Below are 22,279 nucleotides of genomic sequence, written 5' to 3' on the forward strand. Positions count from 1 at the left end.
CTTAGGGATCCCCAAGTGCATGCAGGGGGACTGCTGTAGATTAAACAGATAACACTGCACAGCTCACCTCAAGACTGTTGAGCTTCTCGCTGCATGTCCAGCTAGGACCACCCTATCCTTGAGGGCATTGGCCTTTAGCTTATCTGGAGCCGTAACTCTGCTGCCCATATCCTAACTCGCACCAAGTCCCGTTCACCCATCACCCTTGCAATTTCCTGACCAGCACTCCTCGCAAGTTCTGCTCCTCACCAGGAGTGCACAATCAGGGAATTGTGCTCGCTGACCTACATTGCCTCCCGGTCCGGCAATGCCTCGATTTTAAAATTCTCATCCTTGTTTTCAAATCTCTCCATGGCTTCACCCCTCCCTATCTCTGTAATCTCCTCCAGCCCTACAACCTTCCGAGATCTCTGCGCTCCTCCAATTCTGCCCTCTTGCGCATCCCTGATTTTCGTCGCCACACCATTGGCGGCCATGCCTTCAGCTATCTAGGTCCTAGAAGCTCTGGAATTCCCTCCCAAAATCTCTCCACCTCTCGCCTCTCTTTCCTCCTTTAAGACAGTCCTTAAAACTTACCTCTTTGACCAGACTTTTGGTCACCTGTCCTAATATCTCTTTATGTGGCTTGATGTCAAATTTTGTTTGATAATCGCTCCTGTGAAGTGCCTTGGGACGTTTTACTACCTTATAGGTGCTATATAAATGCATTGTTGTTGTGTGTGTTGTTGTTGTATCAGAAGAACCTCAGCTTCAGTAACAAGTCAACCCCTCCTGGTTTAATTAATGAGCCAGACTGGCTGATCAATTATCAGCAGTGCCCAGGAGTACTGTGAACTTGCCTGGATTACTGAATCCACCACAGAGAGTTGACTAAGTTTTGAGCTTCCATTGTCAGGCATGTCATCTTGGAGCACCTTGACCCCTATGAGACCTTGTTTACAATGAGAAGAGAATGAGAAGACATCATTATAGCAGTAGGGGGAGGGGAATCCCCTGATTGTGCACTCCTGGTGAGGAGCAGAACTCGTGAGGAGTGCTGGTCAGGGAATTGCAGGTCTGCAGACCTAATCTTCCATTTATTAATTTAGATAGACAGAAAATCTGGATCTTTGGGCCCACGATTTCCTCATCAGTGGCCCTTATGAGGACCACTCCTCACCAGGAACTCCTGATACAACCAGTCCAAAGAGAGAAAAGATATAAACTGTCCAATGAGAGACAAGATATAAACAGTCCAATCAGAGAGAAGATATAAGGGATAAAAACAGAAAATGCTGGAGAAGCTCAGCAAGTGAGGCAGCGTCTGTGAAGGAAGAAACAGAGTTAACGTTTCAGGCGATTTTCAACTGTCGGATGCCTGTTTTAACTCTAAATAACGGGTGGCCAACAATTGAAAATTGGGAGATGGGACCTCGGCCGCCCATTGAGGCCCATGACCCGCCTGATGCAACTTTCAGGCCGTCTGTATGTGGGTAAGCATAAAACAATCGGGAGGCAGCTTAAAGATGCACTTGCAATGGGGAACAGGATGCTGTAAGAATGAGGAGGCCACCCATGTAAATATGCAGCTGGTGGTGGTGAGGGATTGCACTGCAGCTATGTCATTCCTGAGCTGTGGATAGAGATAACCTCAGCAGATACTTCTCTTGGCAAACTTTCTCTAAGCCTAGGCTTCGATTTGATATTTTTCCTCCGAAACAGTTGAGGGGCGTTACCAACCACATCTGTGCAATCTGAGTATGTGCAGGTTGCAGAATTTCCTGGCATGCACACTTTAGGAAGGATGTCAAGGCCTTGGAGAGGGTGCAAAGGAGGTTTACTAGAACAGTACCAGGGATGAAAGACTTCAGTTATGTGGAGAGACTGGAGAAGCTGGGGTTGATCTCCCTAGAGCAGAGAACACCTCTATTAAATCTTCTTAAAGGGGAGATTTGATAGAGGTGTTCAAAATTATGAAGGGTTTTGATAGAGTAAATAAGGAGAAACTGGCAGGAGGGTCGGTAACCAGAGGATACAGATTTAAGGTAATTGGCAAAAGAACCAGAGAGGAGATGACGAGACATTATTTTATGTAGTGAGTTGTTTTGATCGGGAATGTTCTGCTTGAAAGGATGGTGGAAGCAGATTCAATAGTAACTTTCAAAAGGGAATTGGATAAATACTTGAAGGGAAAAAATTTGCAGGGCTATGGGGAAAGAGCAGGGGAGTGGGACTAATTGGATAGCTCTTTCAAAGAACCGGCAGAGGCACGATGGGCTGAATGGTCTCCTCCTGTGCTGTATGATACTGTGAACTGCCTCTTTTCGTTTATATGCTGTCCAATTTGATCTCATAGCTGTCTGACAGCACCTTTGATTTATTAGCGTGGATTTTAACACCCTTTCGGAAAGCCAAAGGGTGGGTGGGAGGGGAAGCCACCAAGCCTGGGAATCACAGCGGGGGGTCCAGCCGATTTTAACGGCTGGGCCTCATTAATATCCCGCCGGCCAGCTGCCTGCCCAAAAGGGGCGTGAAGAGGCAGCTGGCCGACTGCCCGCAGGCGAAGGTTGGGCATCCCTGAAACCACCAGAGGGCCCTTAGGTAAATCGCAGGGAGGGAGTGGGGGGGGGGGGGGGGAGGGTGGTCGGCAGGCTTCTGCAGTTTGGAAGGGTGGAGGGGAGATGGGGGGGTGGGGGTGGTGGGGGAGCCCAGAGCGGCAGAGGCCTAAACTTGCGGGGCTTGGAGGAAGGACACTTGCCCCTTCCTTGCCCCACAAAGAAAGGTTTTTTTTTACTTACCGTTTGGGGCCTCCAGTGGGTGCCCAGCAGATTTCACTGGTCCAGGTGACCACGGAAATCACTCTGAGGTCAAACCTGATCGTTAAAATCACCCTGGGGTGATGTTGGAGCGGGAAAAAGAGTTTTCACTCCCGTCCTGCCCGGTTTCCACTGGGTGTAGGGAGTTAAATTAACATTTAGAAAGCTAAACCAAACTTTTTTTTTATTAAGCATGGATTGCTATACCAAGTGAAAAGGTGGAATAGTAATTCAGTTTATGTTTTTCCAAGTAATTTAAAAGCAAGCTGGAAGATGACATTGATTTAGTGGTTCCCTCCTCATTGGCTGCAGGCCATGTCAATCTTGGCATAATCCTCCCTTCTTCATTTTGGCTTCAAATCAGTTTTTAAAAAAATATGTATTTCCCTTCTGAGAAAGACAAGCCATTTATATGGCTTTAATAGTGCAGCATTTTTTGCATGGAAAGTTGGAAACTGCATAAAGAATGTGCATTGAAGCATTTTATTAGGTAATTGTTTTGCTTGCTTATTAAAGTCTGTATAAGTTGCAGAATCATGAGTGCTTTAAGACAGGGCCCTGGGGGGGATAAAATGTAATAAATCAAAGCCTGAACATGGGAACTACTTTCAGTGGAGTCTGAAGGCTATCCATGTTCAAACTAGGTAATGTGGGGTTATGGAGAGGAAGTAGAACAACTGAGTTCATTTAAAACACAAGTTTTTCAGAGCACATGCAAATTATAAATATTAAGTAACACTTAACTGTTGGGAACAGTGCGATGAGTACAGAGTGTTTGAGAAATTTTTTTAGAAGTGTGTAGGTTGACAATTTCAAAAACCTAGCAGCAATTTTACTGCCTAAATGAGTAAGAAATCCCAAATGGCACGTTGTACATGTACAGATGTGTACAGACTCATGTTTCTGACTGACTAGGGTATGCACATTACTAGTGATTTCTGCAGCAAGTTGCCACTAGTTTTATAATGATTTCTTTTGGGCAATTAATTTATTGGGGCTGTACCAATTCCACAGACGTGAAGCCATAAAAGTTGTATAGCTCTAGTAATATTGCAAGAGAGTTTCTTGATGTACTGAGCGCCACGCACAATGAATTTGGTTTGTGTCTTATTCTCTCTATCCAAAAATAAGTTGAAAAGCTGAGAGAGGAATGTTGTATAAGCATTAACGTCTCAAACAGTAATCCCTAAGCAGTTTTTGAAGGACTTTTCCTTCACTTGTAATCAATTTTATTTCAGTTCTATCTCTCCATCATCTGGGGATTTCAGTTGAGGTTTAACTCGTCCACTTTTGTAGCACAAGATTTTTCTTTGAGCTAAAAGGCCCTAGGCGGAGAATTTTTCATAATCTGAGTCGGTGGTCGACACGGACACATCATCTAATACAGCTACGCCGGGCAGCAGCTGCTGTGTGGGGAGTTATACAAATATTCTGTGACTTCCTTCATCAGATATTGAAACCAGCAGGCTCTGTCATAACAAATTCTCCGTTACAAGGTAGTAACACAGAGCCGGTAAAAAAAAACTGCACCAGCACATATTTGTCCACACACACATGCCCATACATGAACACACACACATGCACAACAAAACCACGGTTACACACATGCTAGCACACACACACACATGTTAATATGCATGCACACATATGTGCACATGCCAACATGTGAACTGAGTGCACTGGATACAGCAAAGGCTATGGGCCCCGACAACATCCCGGCTGTAGTGCTGAAGACTTGTGCTCCAGAACTAGCTGCGCCTCTAGCCAAGTTGTTCTAGTACAGCTACAACACTGGCATCCACCTGACAATGTGGAAAATTACCCGGGTATGTCCTGTCCACAAAAAGCAGGACAAATCCAATCCGGCCAATTAACGCCCCATCAGTCTACTCTCAATCATCAGCAAAGTGATGGAAGGTGTCGTCGACAGTGCTATCAAGCGGCACTTACTCACCAATAACCTGCTCACCGATGCTCAGTTTGGGTTCCGCCAGGACCACTCGGCTCCAGACCTCATTACAGCCTTGGTCCAAACATGGACAAAAGAACTGAATTCCAGAGGTGAGGCGAGAGTGATTGCCCTTGACATCAAGGCAACATGTGACCGAGTGTGGCACCAAGGAGCCCTAGTAAAATTGAAGTCAATGGGAATCAGGAGGAAAACTCTCCAGTGGCTGGAGTCATACCTAGCACAAAGTGGTTGTTGGAGGCCAATCATCTCAGCCCTAGGACATTGCTGCAGGAGTTCCTCAGGGCAGTGTCCTAGGCCCAGTCATCTTCAGCTGCTCCATCAATGACCTTCCCTCCATCATAAGGTCAGAAATAGGGATGTTCGCTGATGATTGCACAGTGTTCAGTTCCATTCGCAACCCCTTAAATAATGAAGCAGTCCAAGCCCACATGCAGCAAGACCTGGACAACAACAGGCCTGGGCTGATAAGTGGCAAGTAACATTCACGCCAGACAAGTGCCAGGCAATGACCATCTCCAACAAGAGACAGTCTAACCACCTCCCCTTGACATTCAACGGCATTACCATCGCCGAATCCCCCACCATCAACATCCTGGGGGTCACCATTGACCAGAAACTTAACTGGACCAGCCATATAAATACTGTGGCTACAAGAGCAGGTCAGAGGCTGGGTATTCTGAGGCGAGTAACTCACCTCCTGACTCCCCAAAGCCTTTCCACCATCTACAAGGCACAAGTCAGGAGTGTGATGGAATACTCTCCACTTGCCTGGATAAGTGCAGCTCCAACAACACTCAAGAAGCTCGACACCATCCAGGACAAAGCAGCCCACTTGATTGGCACCCCATCCACCACCCTAAACATTCAATCCCTTCACCACCGGCGCACTTGTGGCTGCAGTGTGTACCATCCACAGGATGCACTGCAGCAACTCGCCAAGGCTTCTTCGACAGCACCTCCCAAACCCACGACCTCTACCACCTAGAAGGACAGGGGCAGCAGGCACATGGGAACACCACTACCTGCACGTTCCCCTCCAAGTCACACACCACCCCAATTTGGAAATATATCGCCGTTCCTTCATCGTCGCTTGGTCATAATCCTGGAACTCCCTTCCTAACAGCACTGTGGGAGAATCTTCACCACACAGACTGCAGCGGTTCAAGAAGGCGGCTCACCACCACCTTCTCAAGGGCAATTAGGGATGGGCAATAAATGTTGGCCTCGCCGGCGATGCCCACATCCCATGAACGAATGAAAAAAAACAGGCATACAGATGAATGCACAAGCAAGCTTACATATGTAAATAATTTACTTGTGCACATTTATGTATGTTAACATGCATATGCACCCAATTATTGACACATACATGTGCACATATACATGACCGTATGCATGTACGTGTATACGTACATGTGCACATATTCACCCTGAGGCCTTAGGTGATGGGGACCAGTTTACTGGGGGTTTCTAGAACAAAAGCTATGAGGAGGTTTTCAAATGCATTGGAACAGGAGGAGGCCATTCAGCCCCTTAATCCTGTTCCGCATTCAATTAGATCATGGCTGATTTGTATCTTAACTCCATCTACCTGCCTTTGCTCAATATCACTTAATACCCTTACCTAACAAAAATCTATCTACCTCAGTATTTACATTTTCAATTGACCCCCAGCCTCAACAGCTTTTTGGGGGAGAGAGTTCCAGATTTCCACTCCCCTTTGTGTGAAGAAGTGCTTCCTGACATCACCCCTGAACAGTCTAGCTCTAATTTTAAGCTTATGCCCCCTAGTTCTGGACTCTCCCACCAGAGGAAATAGTTTCTCACTATCTACCCTATCAAATCCTTTAATCATCTTAAATACCTCAATTAGATCATCTTTTAATCTTCTATATTTAAGGGAATATTAGCCTAGTCTATGCAACCTGCCCTCATAACTCAACCCTTTTAGCCCCGGTATCATTCTGGTGAATCTGCACTGCCCCCCCCCCCCCCACCCCGCCCAAGGCCAGTTTATCCTCATTGAGGTGCAGTGCCCAGAACTGTCCACAGTTAATCCAGATGCAGTCTAACCAGAGCTTTATACAAGTGTAGCATAACTTCTACCCCTATTCCAGCCCCCTTGAGATAAAGGCCAACATTCCATTAGCCTTTTAAATTATTTTTTGTACCTGTCCAGTAGATTTTAGTGATTTCTGTACTTGGACCCCTAAATCTCTCTGCTCCTCCACAGTTCCTGGCTTCTCACCATTTAGAAAATACTCTGATCTATCTTTCTTGTGTCCAAAGTGGATGACCTCACACTTCCCACATTGAACTCCATCTGCTACAATTTTGCTCACTCACTTAATCTATCGATGTCCCTTTGCAACTTTCTGCTCCCATCTACACTATTTACTGTGTCACCTAACTTATTGTCATCAGCAAAGGCACATGAGGCACTGTTGCCAGTTGCTTACTGCCTAGTGGAAAATAGCACATCGCACTTTTTGAGAAGGATTCAGCGGTGACAGACGAAAGAAAGAAAGACTTGCATTTATATAGCACCTTTCACAACCTCAGGACGTCCCAAAGTGCTTTACAGCCAATGAAGTACTTTTGAAGTGTAGTCACTGTTATAATGCAGGAAACGCGGTAGCCAATTTGTGCACAGCAAGCTCCCACAAACAGAACAGTTTGAAAACCTTCATCATTGCTGGGCCAAAAATCTGGAACTCCCTACCTGACAGAACTGTGGGAGCATCTTCACTAAACGGACTGCAGCGGTTCAAGAAGAAGGCCCACCACCACCTTCTCAAGGGCAACTAGAGATGGGGAATAAATGCCAGCCTTGCCAGCGATACCCACATCCCGAGAATTAAAATAAGTAAAGAAAAAACACTGATTTAATGAGTGGTAGCAAGCAGTCTGGCCTAGGGCTACAATTTAAATTCAGTGCAAAGAAGAAAATTGCCCCAAATTAGAAAAAGTGCGGATGTGAAATTAAGCCATTTTCTGAGATCCAGAAATAAACCAATAACAATTTCAGAGGCCCCGTCTTCATGGAAAGTGTTTGGCAAAACTTTACATGGTGGGAGGGGGGTGGTCAAGAGACTATGGAGTCCAGGGTTATTTCTGTCAAGGTGGTTAAGTGGCAGGTCACACATTTTGATGTGATTTATGTAATTTCTGTCGTGTATTCTTTTTTGTAAGTGAAGAAACAAAAAGAGGAAGTAAAAATAGATAATGATGGAGAGGCCCAGCAGGTCAGTCAACATCTGTAAAAGGGAAAGATGAGTTGCCTTTTCAGGTGGGACCTTTCACCTGACGAATGAACTAAGCGTTAAACTTCCTTTTCCCTCTTTGCTGATGATTTCTAGCATTTGTATTTCTTTTTCCTTTCATCTGAAAATAAAAATGTCTTGTCTTTTTTCATGAGACTGGGCCCCTTTAAGTCACATGCCTGCCTTTCGGAAACTTTCCTTCCCACCCCAGGTTCAAACCCAGAGACAGTAATGATTTAATGCTGTCTGCCATCCCCTTAATAGCCCAGCCTGGAGTGATTTTCTAATGGAGGCATCGTAAGGGCGCATGAAAGAAAACAGACACCATACACACATCCTCCCAAGGGACAGAACCAGGCACCACTCAACCAGCAATTTCTACTGCATGAGGCTCTCTGTGGGACTGGCAGTTTAATGTTAATTAGGCCCACCTGTGTCAGCCAGAATCATGGAATCATCAGGGATTAAATTGGTTAACCCCCAAAAAACGGGCGGTGGGATCGTGGTGCGCGATTAACCCGCGCCCGGTCATTAAGAGGCGGGCAGCAGATAACACTCGTGCTGACTGGTGATTTCAGTGATTGCTGCGTGCAGCCAGCGTTACCTGCGCTGTTGAGTAGCTGCAAGAACCAGCAGGGGGCCCACATATCGTGAGTGGTTAGCACCACTTAAAAGTCGCCTGCACCTCTTAAACAGGAGGTGCATTGAGGCTGCAGGAAATGGTGGAAGTCAATGGTGAAGTGAATCTGTGCTGCAATATAGTGAAGCATGGTGATGATGGGACCTCTGGAATTTTTAATGCGCAATAACTTGGCTGCTCAAAGTTTGCAGGACTCTTATATTTTCAAAATATAAGATACGGGTCTGAATGGAGATCAGAAATTACACACGTAAAACACAGATGCAAGTCCCGGCCTTATGTTTTAAAACTGTTAATTTATTTTAAATCATTGAATAAAGGTTGCTCATAACTAAATCCCACATCCTCCAATCTACACGCCAGACCCCGCCAATCTGCCAGTCTGAGTTTGTACCAGGCCTGCGAGAGAGTGCGCACCAAGGTTCTCCGATGATGCACTAGAGGCCTTGGTGCAAGAGGTGGACAGAAGGAAGGGCATCCTATATCTGCAGGCGGGCAAGAGGCCCTCCAGACATACAGACATACTGCTCCCGAGGCAGCGGGAGGCAGTAGAGGACGAGGTCAAAGCCAGGAGCATAGCACCAAGAATATGGATGCAGTGCAGGAAGAAATTCAACGATTTGACGCAAGTGGTTAAGGTGCGTGAGTTCAAATGTCAAGTGGCATATCCTACCAACTACACGACTAGCCGCATCCACTGCTCCACACACTATACCCGCCATCACCACATACCAACCAACTCTTTCAATCAGTACTCAACACTTCCATCAGATGCTTCATCTCACCCTCACAAATTACCACTGTTGCAAGTCGCACACCCACAATACACAGGTTACACACACTGGCAGCTGTTCAACCATGACAGTCACATCACCCAAACGCCTTGCAGGATACTCACCGACACACTTCCCGCTTTCTTGCAGGAGAAAGTGGTACAAAACAGGAGGCAGTAAGTAGCAGTGGCTCCTTGGAACATGTACTTGCTGCCCTCTCTCAGGATGAGAGCATTCCTGACCCACCCCTGCCACTCCGCCAGTGCCCTTGCTGTTGCCATTCAGCTAGCCAGCCCACTCCCTGTAGAGTATTGAAACTTTATTATAGGAACAGGCTGTAGGCTATTTAGTCTCTCAAGCCTGTTGAACCATTCACTGAGATCATGGCTGATCTGTATCCTAACTCCATATACCTGCCTTAGCCCCATATCCCTTAATACCTTTGGTTAACAAAAATCTATCAATCTCAGATTTAAAATTAACAATTGAGCTAGCATCAACTGCTGTTTGGGGAAGAGAGTTCCCAACTTCTACCACCCTTTGCATGTAGAGGTGTTTCCTAACTTCACTCCTGAAAGTCCTGGCTCTAATTTTTAGGCTATGTCTCCTAGACCTAGTATTCAAGTATAGGAGACCTCCAAAAACAGGTACAAATGCATCAGCAGCCAGAAGCAATAATCCAGCAACTAACCTGTAACTCCTGCATGGTCCCTTTAGATAGCGCTGGTGGGGAGTCCTCCATGCCGTTTAAGACCTGTTCAGCTGTGCAAGGTTAAGCGTTGGCTGGAACGTGGAGTTCCAATATAGCAGCGGTCCCTTTAAATCAGCATTGCTCCCTACTTTACATGCTACCGGCGTTCGTTAGGTGAGCGTGCGCAGCCACCTTTACCAAGATGCCGTCCTGTGCACACGCCAGAAGTGTGCGCGCGCCATTTTCGGGGCTTTTGAGTCCGCATAGCACCTACACAACGGGCGCAACGCAGCCCAATTAAGCCCCCCATCAAGGAGGTCATTCGGCCCGCCATGCTTATGCCGGCTCTTTGAAAGAGCTATCCAATTAGTTCCACACTCCCCTGCTCTTTCCCCGCAGCCCTGCAATTTTTTCCCCTTCAAGTATTTATCCAATTCCCAATTAAACTATTGAATCTGCTTCCATCACCCTTCCAGGCAGTGCATTCCAGATCAAAACAACTCGCTGTGTAAAAAAACTTTCTCCTCATCTGCCCCCGTTTCAAAATTGTGACACACTTGCTCAAGAAGGTGACATGATTTTTTTTTACTACGTAGCAAATTTCCCAACATCTTTTCCAATGCCATCCAGTGTTGGCTTATCTTCTTGGTTAAACCCCCCAGTCCCCACTCCACCACGGGAAAACCATCATCCAAATACAGGAAGAGGAAAAGATGCTAATCTTTGGAAATCTATACTCCTGATCCATGCTAGATTCCCGGTTTGGCTCCCTCCTTTTAATACTCCTTCAAGGTTAGGGATATCAGTGCTCGGGAATGCATTTTAGACGTCCAGGGTACAGATTTTCCAGGGGATCGGAAAGGGAAGGAAATTCTGGCGGAGAGTTATTTTGCCAGCTCCCTGCCACCGACTGCCAGGAACTCTCACAGAGATGGCCGGACCTATAAAACATTCATCCAAATATGGTGGAACAGGTTCCCTAGGGAGATGGTGGAAACAGTATTGATTCATTCAAATGCAAAATAGATAGATTTCTTTCAGAAAATATCATTTTGGGATACAGTATATGAGTAATTTGAGACATGACGTGGTGAGTGTAACATGCTTGGGAGCAACAGGTAACTTTGGACCTATGGTTCCCAAATCTCTCCACCGCTGGGGGTTTTCCTCACCTCATGTCTGGGTCTGTTGGTGACTAATTGATGGAGATTCATTGCTATCATAAGACAACAACTCCATTATCGCCGTATCATGCGGCTACCAGGATGGGAGAAGGAGAACTAGTAGGACCTTGGTCTTTATTTGTCTAGCAATTCCTATGTTCCTATATGGGATACAAATGACAGGATGACATCATACGACATTGTTCCCATCATTTGCGCTCTATCAATGATGACCCCATGAAGACCAGTGCATTCCAAGTACCCACTATGGCTGTAGGCTGCAACGGGAGGAGGGAATAAAACTTAAATGACTGCTTTGACTAAGGCCATCAATCACAGTCAGAGCAAAGTGGAAATTTTATAAACTTTTTTAAAAAACAAATTGTGCTAAGTTATGGATAATTTTTCTATTAGGACCGACACTCATTAAAAACTAGAGGCATACCTCCCAGACTCATTTTGCTTTGAAACCTTAAAGCAAGCAGATAGAGGAGACTTTCATCAGTCTGGGCTAGATTAAAACTTAGGTTCCAGAAATGAAAGAACAGTCAGTTTCACCAGTCTAATCCCCAATGTAGAAAATAAACTTTGCTCAGGTGTCTGTGTTTGGTAGGTCCAATATTTTTTTAACACAACAGAGTAAAAATGATGGATCGGTAGAATGAGAGGAGTAGCAATGAGTCAGAGCAGGATGCAGCTCGCAGAGAAATGTGTTAAGGAGAATGAAAAGAAACCGTCGGGACAAGGAAGGGAGTGTAAACGTGGAGAGTCAAAGGGAAGTACAAACCAGTGGGATTGAGTAAGGAGAGGAGGGACAGAATATGGTTGAAGATTAATCTTGGAAAGTAATATAGGATAGTGTGAGCAACACCAGGGAGTGTAAGGTCAAAGAGTGATGTGAAAGCAGAGAATGTATATCAGGAAATGGTTTGCTCAGACAGTCCTTGTGGTGATGGTGGTTCCGCAATGGTGTTAGAGAGGGATTTCCAGGATACTAATTAATTAATGGTGAAGGAACGGCAGCATATGTGCAAGTCAGGATGGTGTGTGAGTTAGGAGGTGATGGGTGTTCCCATGTTATTCCTTCTCAGTGATGGAGGTCATGGAATTGCTGGGTGCTGTCAAAGTAAAGCCTGTTGGCTATCTAAAGTTATTTCTGTATTCTAATATAGTATTGGTACATGGCGCACATGTTGAAATGGCCTATTAATTCTCAGAATAGATTTCTTCTCAAAGGTGGACTATAAAAGAATATCACAACATATGGAACAAATTGCCCATTCACCACCACAGGAGCAGAAGCCATCATCTGACAGATACTGACTATGTCATTATCTAACACAGAGTGTCATATCTAATAATATGCTGTATGTTATTAATATATGCTGACTATGTTTTTACCAAGTAACAAACTGCCTTAATCACTTGATAGATTTGTAATGATCATATTGCAATTGCTAATCATTTACTGTGCGTGTCCAATGAAATGAGCCATTTTAAAAGAAAAAGAAAAAACTTGTAGTTATATAACGCCGTTAATTACCTCCAGATGTCCCAAAGCACTTTACAGCCATTGGAGTACTTTTTTTGAAGTGTAATCACTGTTATAATGCAGGAAACGTGGCAGCCAATTTGCACACAGCAAGATCCCACAATCAACAGTGAGATAAACATAAGAACATAAGAAATAGGAGCAGGAGTAGGCCAATCAGCCCCTCGAGCCTGCTCCGCCATTCAATAAGATCATGGCTGATCTGATCCTAACCTCAAATTTAAATTCATGTCCAATTTCCTGCCCGCTCCCCGTAACCCCTAATTCCCTTTACTTCTAGGAAACTGTCTATTTCTGTTTTAAATTTATTTAATGATGTAGCTTCCACAGCTTCCTGGGGCAGCAAATTCCACAGACCTACTACCCTCTGAGTGAAGAAGTTTCTCCTCATCTCAGTTTTGAAAGAGCAGCCCCTTATTCTAAGATTATGCCCCCTCGTTCTAGTTTCACCCATCCTTGGGAACATCCTTACCGCATCCACCTGATCAAGCCCCTTCACAATCTTATATGTTTCAATAAGATCGCCTCTCATTCTTCTGAACTCCAATGAGTAGAGTCCCAATCTACTCAACCTCTCCTCATATGTCCGCCCCCTCATCCCCGGGATTAACCGAGTGAACTTTCTTTGTACTGCCTCGAGAGCAAGTATGTCTTTTCTTAAGTATGGAGACCAAAACTGTATGCAGTATTCCAGGTGCGGTCTCACCAATACCTTATATAACTGCAGCAATACCTCCCTGTTTTTATATTCTATCCCCCGAGCAATAAAAGCCAACATTCCGTTGGCCTTCTTGATCACCTGCTGCACCTGCATACTAACTTTTTGATTTTCTTGCACTCGGACCCCCAGATCCCTTTGTACTGCAGTACTTTCCAGTTTCTCGCCATTAAGATAATAATGATCGGATAATCTGTTTTAGTGATGTTGGTTGAAGGATAAATATTGGCCAGGACAACAGGGAGAACTCCCCTGCTCTCCTTTGAAAAGTGCTGAGGGATCTTTTATGTCCACCCCAGAGGGCAGACAGGGCCTTGGTTTAACGTCTCAGCCAAAAGACAGCACTTCCGACAGTGCAGCTCTCCCTCAGTACTGTACTGAAATGTCAGCTTAGGTTATGTGCTCAAGGCTCTGTAGTGGGGCTTGAACCTACAACCTTCTGGCTTAGATGAGAGCTAAGCTGACACTTGAGAAATACAGTCATAGAAAAAGGAGTTGCTTTATCAATTGCATTTAGTATAAATATATATGAAACAAATTTGTTTTCATTGGAAAAAAGAATGTTGTGAATAATATAATCTAGATGTTTAAAATAAGAAACATATATCATTTAGATGGCAGGTTAAAAGCATAAGAATGTAAGAATACTTAGAGCAAGGAATGGCCATTTGGCCCATCAAGTCTTCCCTGCCCACAGTCCATGTTTAACCTAACATGGCTTTACCCGCATCCCCTCCCGCAACCACCTGTTGATCCCCTAGTTTAAGGTTTTTAACTTCGACTTTGGTCATTGAACCAGAGGGCATGACTACAAAATTAATGAGCCTCAAGCAAGACTGGAGATTGGAAGAAAGGTTTTTCCCTTAGAACGTAAGAAAAAGCCAAGGACAAGGAAAGGCCATTCAGTCCATCGAGCCTGTCACTGTTATTCCAACTCATGGGGTAAATTTTTGTGGGCAATAATCTGGTGGAACGGATTGCCTGCCCGTTGTAGAACCCATCTGATATTCATTCTGCCAGATTACCTCCTATGCGGTCAAGATGAAAATTTATCCTACTCTGCCTGGCATCCAACTGCGTATTGAGCTCACCTTATGTCTTCGACTCCACTACCTAACATGGCAGGATCCCACTAGATATTTGAAACAGGCTACCAACACAAGTGCAATATTTGTTGATTAACTACTTCAATAAAAAGTTGGGTAAATGCCTGCTTTAGAATGGGATTGAAGGTTAAAGCATTAAGTATAGACTGGGATCAAGTCAGGCCAGTTGTTATAACATGCTGCCGTGTTGACAGTAGATGGTGCTACCCATGATTGGTGAACGGCAAGTGCCAAGCAGCGATTAATTAACCTGCCCACCTCCAGAAGGTACCAGCAGGTTCAGATGGATGAATTCCCAGAGGAGGGTCAGTGGGACCCTTGATGGAGGAAATCCCATCAAAATGCAGATGAGCTGATCCTTCAATTAGTCAACGGCCTCCACAACCTGAAAGATGTGACCCATCTGCAGTACAGTAAAGAGCAACCATGGACAGTCCAAAGGAGCTCCGATGATAGTCAACCAATGATGATGATAGACTGGGAAATTCAAATACCACAATGGTTCCAGTGCTGCTGGGACCACATCAACCATATTGGAAAGCATTTGTCAGGATCGAACATCGCAAGGCATAGGACTTGACTGAGCTGGTACAGTTTTACTAGATTACCTTAGAGGTAAATTTCAGAAAGGTTTATCTTCTGGGAGTCTTTTCTCTAGAAAAGAGAAGACTGAGGGGTGACCTAATAAAGGTCTTTAAAATTATGATGTGGTTTGATAGGGTAGACATAGAGAAGATGTTTCCACCTGTGGTGAGATCAGAACTAGGTGTCATAAATACAAGATAGTCACCAATAAATCCAATAAGGAATTCAGGATAAACTTCTTTACCCAGGGAGTGGTTGGAATTTGGAACTTACTACCACGTGGAATATATGAGGCAAATAGCATAGATGCATTTAAGCCGAAGCTAGATAAATACATGAGAAAGGAATAGAAGGATATGCTGATGGGGTTAGATGAAGTAGGGTGGGAGGAGGCTCGTGTGGAGCATAAACGTGGCATAGAGCAGTTGGGCCGAATAGCTTGTTTCTAAGCTGTAAATTTTATGTAATTTTTGGAAATTCATCCCCTTTAGAAGATTGAATAAATTATGTTAACTTATGAGAGAGCAAATTGTACATGATCTGTGGAAAGAACTGGTTTAAGGAATCAAATGACTCTTTTCATTTCATTTTTTTTCACCTTCTTATAATAACTTTCGATTTATGTTTGTTGAGTTGAGGTTTGCCAAAACAGTGAGGAGGATTTGAAAGCCTCTCAGAATATCTCACAGGAATCAACCAAGGTATTGCTAAATTGGAAAAAAAAATTATCAGTTCTTTCAAAGTAAAGTTCCTGAACATCCTCCCCAAGTTAGCAAGGTCATTAGACTATTAGCTTTTAATTCTTGGTTCATTACCTCAACTACAGATATTCTGAATTTTGCATTTCCTGTTGATAGCACCAATCTTCTTTGAGACCATTAAAAATTAATCTGTAGTTGTTTTGTACATGACAGTAAAAGGAGTCATTTCTAACAACCAACACATGTCCATCAGACTCTAATCCTTTGCTGTTTCCTTCAGTTTAGAAGAGATCAAAATTGCTATAACCTGAGGTGAAAATGTCTCCCACCTATTCATGTCTGAGTCCTGGATCTCTTGATGTACAATAACCTTCTGGGGACCCACAGTTGACCAATATAAGATAGTTACCAATAAATCCAATAGAGAATTCAGGAGGAACTTCTTTACCCAGAGACTGTTAGAATGTGGAACTCGCGACCACATGGAGTAGTTGAGGCGGCTAGCACAGATGTATTTAAGGGAAAGTTAGATGAAAACAGGAGGGAGAAAGGAATAGAAGGATATGCTGATACAGTTAGATGAAGATGGGTAGGAGGAAGGTAGTGTGGAACATAAATACCGGCATAGACCAGTTGGGCTGAATGGCCTGTTTCTGTGCTGTAAATTCAATGTAATTCTATGTAGGAGTTTGCTGCAGGGCCACATTTTCCTTTATTTTCACCCTGAATCCACCTGAAGGGAATAGGCAGTATGCCCTGTTTGAGGCAGGTTAGAGGCATTCCATTGCTGAAGACAATAGGGATAAAGTAAGGAAGGTTTTATTAGTGTTATTTAAAGTAGAATTTAATTATTTTTAAGTTTTTGTAATTATTTATAAGATTCTTTTCATGTTTCCTTAAGTTTTTAAAAACTTTATTTAACATTCTTTCTTATGTGTTCGTATAGTACCTGTAAGGATTCCTAAATAATTTTGAGAATATTTTTACCAGGTTTTTAAGCTATAAGGTTGCAGCCTTGGAACACTTTGGGGTCTCCCTCAGACCAATCCCTGTTCTTCTGATTTGAGGAAGAAGAAGAGGAAGTTCATGAGGCTCACTACCAGGATGCCGGGCTGAACAAACACTGTAACAGGTCTCTCGCCCCGATCATTGGCACTCATGTCTCCCCATCGGCAGGCGCAGATGGGCTTCTTCACCGTGACACTCGGCAATGCTTCAGAAGGTTATATCTCCCTCACCAAGCAATACCTGAAATGTGCCAGCTGCCAGACAGCTACAGGTGCGCCTCATAAGGTAGAACTTCAGCTGCCTAAGATCCGAGGCCACTGCTAAAAGAGTCTTGCCATCATAATCTCCTTTTGGCAACAAACTGATCTCATTCTCTGGCTCTCCTGCCTAACTTCCAAGGCTCCAATTTCAACCACTGCAGCAGAAATACAAAGCAGTAGAAGTTGTATTACAGTTATATAAAGCTCTGGTTAGACCCAATAAGCACTTAAGAACATGAGAAATAGAAGCTGGAGTAGGCCATTCAGCCCTTCGAGCCTGCTCTGTCATTCAGTAAGTTCATGGCTGATCTTCAACCTCAACTCCACTTTCCTGCCCTATCCCCATATCCCTTGATTCCCTAGAGTCCAAAAATCTATCTATCTCAGCTTTGAATATACTCAACGGCTCGGCATCCACAGTCCTCAGAGGTAGAGAATTCCAAAGATTCATAACCCTCTGAGTGAAGAAATTCCTCCTCATCTCAGTCTTAAAGGGCTGTACCCTTGTCCTGCGACTATGCCCTCTAGTTCTAGACTCTCCAGCTACGGGAAACAACCTTTCAGCATCTACCCTGTCAAGCCCCCTCAGAATCTTATATGTTTCCATGAGATCGCCTCTCATTCTTCTAAACTCCAGAGAGTATAGGCCCATTCTACTCAACCTCTCCTCATAGGACAACCCTCTCAACCCAGGAAATAATCTAGTGAACCTTTGTTGCACTGCCTCTAAGGCAAGTATATCCTTCCTTAAATAAGGAGACCAAAACTATATGCAGTACACCAGTTGAGGTCTCACCAAAGCCCTGTACAATTGTAGTAAAACTTCCTTACTCTTGTACTCCAACCCCCTTGCGATAAAGACCAACATGCCATTTGCTTTCCTAATTGCCTGCTGTACCTGCATGCTAACGTTTTGTGTTTCTTGTACCAGGACAGCCAAGTCTCTCTGAACACCAACATTTAATAGTTTCTCACCATATAAAAAATATTCTGTTCTACTATTCTTCCTCCCAAAGTGAATAACCTCACATTTCCCCACATTATACTTCATCTGCCACCTTCTTGCCCACTTAACCTATCTATATCCCTTTGCAGACTCTTTGTGTCCTCCTCACAGCTTACTTTCCCACCTAACTTTGTACCGTCAGCAAACTTGGATACATTACACTCGGTCCTTTCATCGAAGTCATTAATATAGATTGTAAATAGCTGAGGCCCAAGCACCAATCCTTGCGGTACCCCATTAGTTACAGTATGCCAACCTGAAAATGACCCGTTTATCCCTACTCTCTTTTCTGTCCGTTAACCAATCCTCTATCCATACGAATATATTACCCCCTACCCCTTGAACCCTTATCTTGCATAGCAACCTTTTATGTGGCACCTTATCGAATGCCTTTTGAAAATCCAAATTTACTACATCCACTGGTTCCCCTTTGTCTACCCTGCTAGTTACATCCTCAAAAAACTCTAATAAATTTGTTGAACATGATTTTCCCTTTCATAAAACCATGTTGACTCTGCCTAATCATATTATGATGTTCTAAGTGTCCTTTTACCACTTCCTTAACAAAGAATTCCAGCATTTTCCCAATGACTGATGTCAGGCTAACTGGCCTATAGTTCCCTGTTTTCTCTCTCCCTCCTTTCTTGAATAGCGGGTTTACATTTGCCACCTTCCAATCCTCTGGGACTGTTCCAGAATCTATGGAATTTTGGAAGATCATAACCAATGCATTCATTATCTCTGCAGCCACCTCTTTTAGAACCCTCGGATGTAGGCCAACAGGTCCAGGGGATTTGTCGGCTTTTAGTCCCATGAGTTTGTCCAGTACTTTTTCTCTAGTGATAATAATTGTTTTAAGTTCCTCACTCTCATTTACCCCTTGGTTCCCCACTATTTTTGGTATGCTTTTTGTGTCTTTTACTGTGAAGACAGATACAAAATATTTGTTTAACATCTCTGCCATTTTTTTATTCCCCATTATAATTTCCCCTGTGTCAGCCTCTAGGGGACCAATGTTTACTTTTGCTACTCTCTTCCTTTTTACATACTTGTAGAAGCTCTGACAATCTGTTTTTATATTTCTTGCTGTTTACTTTCATGTTCTATTTTCTCCCTTTTTATTAATTTTTGATCGTCCTTTGCTGGTTGCTAAAACTCTTCCAATCCTCAGGCTTACTACTCCTCTTGGCAGCATTATAGGCCTCTTCTTTTAATCTAATACTATCCTTAACTTCTTTAGTTATCTATGGGTAGTTCACTTTTCCCATGGACTTTTTATTTCTCAATGGAATGTATATTTGTTGAGAATATTGAAATATTTCTTTAAATGTTTGCCATTGCTTTTCAATCTTCATATAGACTGGGCAAATCAATTAAAGGGTACCTTTTAATTTAACTTCCCAATCTACCTTAGCCAACTCACCCCTCATACCTATGTAATTGGCTTTATTTAAGTATAAGACTCTAGTTTTGCACTTAAGTACGTCACTCTCAAACTCAATGTGAAATTCTATCATATGATCATTCTTCCCCAGAGGATCCTTTACTGTGAGATTACTAATTAATCCTATCTCATTACACATACAAGATCTAAAATAGCCTGTTCCTTGGTTGGTTACGTGACATATTGCTCTAGGAAACCATCTTGAATGCATTCTGTGAATTCGTCCTCCAAACTACTTTTGCCAATTTGATTTGCCCAGTCTACATGAAGATTAAAGTCTGCCCATACTGATTCTAATTCCTGATCTTCCAAGCCAAGATCCTTTCTCACCATTGTCCTTATGCTATCCTTTATTATTAGAGCTATACCCCTTCCTTTTCCATTCTGCCTGCCTTTTCTAAACGTCATATACTGGAATATTTAGTTCCCAATCTGGAGTACTGCGTTCAGTTAATAATATAAGGGGCAAAGAGAGGGAGGAATTTTTGAAGTGTGTTTAGGAGAACTTTCTTCACCACCATGCTTCTGGCCCAGTGAGGAAGGAGGCATTGCTGGACTTGGTTTGGGGAATGAGGCGGGCCAAATGGAACAAGTATCAGTGGGGGAACATTTAGGGAACAGCGATCATAGTATCATAAGGTTTAGAATAGCAATGGAAAAGCACATGGAACACTCTAAAGTAAAAATACAATTACAGGAGTGCCAATTTCAGTGGGATGAGAACAGATCTGGCACGGGTAAATTGGAATCAAAGATTGGCAGGCAAAACTGTAATTGAACAATGGGCGGCCTTTAAGGAGGAGATGGTTCAGGTACAGTCTAGGTACATTCCCACGAGGGTGAAAGGTAGAGCAACTAAAGCCAGAGCACCCTGGATGACAAAAGCGATAGAGACTAAGAGGAAACAGGAAAACGGGGCGTATGACAGATGTCAGGTTGATGACCCAAGTGAGAACCATATAGAAAGTTCAGAGGGGAAGTGAAAAAGGAAGTAAGAGGGGCAAAGCGAGAGTATGAGAATAGACTGGCAGCCAACATAAAAGGAAATCCAAAAGTCTTATACAGGCATGTAAACAGTAAACAGGTAGTAAGAGGAGGTATGGGGCCGATCAGGGACCAGAAAGGGGATCTACTCATGGAGGCAGAGGTCATGGCCGAGGTACTAAATGAGTACTTAGCATCTGTCTTTACCAAGGAAGAAGATGCTGCCAGAGTCTCAGTAAAGGAAGATATAGTTGAGATACTGGATGGGCTAAAAATTGATAAAGAGGAGGTACTAAAAAGGCTAGCTGTACTTAAAGTAGATAAGTCACCCGGTCTGGATGGGATGCATCCTAGGTTGCTGAGGGAAGTAAGGGTGGAAATTGCAGAGGTACTGGCCATAATCTTCCAATATGGAGGTGGTGCCAGAGGACTGGAGAATTGCAAATGTTACACCCTTGTTCAAAAAAGGGTGTAAGGATAAACCCAGCAACTACAGGCCAGTCAGTTTAACCTTGGTGGTGGGGAAACTTTTAGAAACGATAATCCGGGACAGAATTAGCCGTCAGTTGGACAAGTGTGGATTAATTAGGGAAAGCCAGCATGGATTTGTTAAAGGCAAATCATGTTTAACTAACTTGATAGAGTTTTTTGATGAGGTAACAGAGAGGGCAGATGAGGGCATTGCAGTTGATGTGGTGTATGTGGACTTTCAAAAGGTGTTTGATAAAGTGCCACATAATAGGCTTGTCATCAAGATTGAAGCCCATGGAATAAAGGGGACAGTAGAAGCATGGATACAAAATTGGCTAAGTAACAGGAAGCAGAGAGTAGTGGTGAACAGTGGTTTTTCGGACTGGCTGGAGGTGTACACTGGTGTTCCCCAGGGGTCAGTGCTGGGACCACTGCTTTTCTTGATATATATTAATGACTTGGACTTGGGTGTACAGGGCACAATTTCAAAATTTGCAGATGACACAAAACTTGGAAGTGTAGTGAACAGTGAGGAGGATAGTGCTGGACTTCAAGAGAATATAGATAGGCTGGTGAAATGGGCAGACAGGTGGCAGGTGAAATTTATGCAGAAAAATGCAAAGTGATACATTTCGGTAGGAAGAACGAGGAGAGGCATTATAAACTAAAGGGCACAACTCTAAAAGGGTTACAGGAACAGAGAGCTCTGGGGATATATGTGCACAAATCGTTGAAAGTGGCAGGGCAGGTTGAGAAAGTGGTTAAAAAAGCATACGGGACCCTGGGCTTTATAAATAGATGCATTGAGTACAAAAGCAAGGAAGTCATGATGAACCTTTCCAAAACACTAATTCGACCACAACTGGAGTATTGTGTCCAGTTCTGGGCACCGCACTTTAGGAAAGATGTGAAGGCCTTAGAGAGGGTGCAGAAAAGATTTACTAAAATGATTCCAGGGATGAGGGACTTTAATTACGTGGATAGATTGGAGAAGCTGGAGTTGTTCTCCTTGGAACAGAGAAGTTTGAGAGGAGATTTGAAACAGGTATTTAAAATCATGAAGGGTCTAGACAGAATGGGCTCGATGTTACCAGGCCTGCGGGTTTCCGGCGGGTTGGGTTTCGGGAGCGTGGTCAACACGCTCGGC

The 22,279-nt window shown here is 43.7% G+C and overlaps 1 long non-coding RNA gene across 2 annotated transcripts in view; it reads left to right on the top strand.

Annotated features, from left to right (window-relative positions):
* Positions 1-22,279, top strand: part of LOC137335402 (uncharacterized) — a 104,406-nt gene that overhangs the window by 44,656 nt on the left and 37,471 nt on the right. The gene's annotated exons all lie outside the window — the stretch shown is intronic.

Source organism: Heptranchias perlo, chromosome 19 (assembly GCF_035084215.1).
Source record: "Heptranchias perlo isolate sHepPer1 chromosome 19, sHepPer1.hap1, whole genome shotgun sequence".
In the NCBI taxonomy this organism is placed as follows: Eukaryota; Metazoa; Chordata; class Chondrichthyes; order Hexanchiformes; family Hexanchidae; genus Heptranchias; species Heptranchias perlo.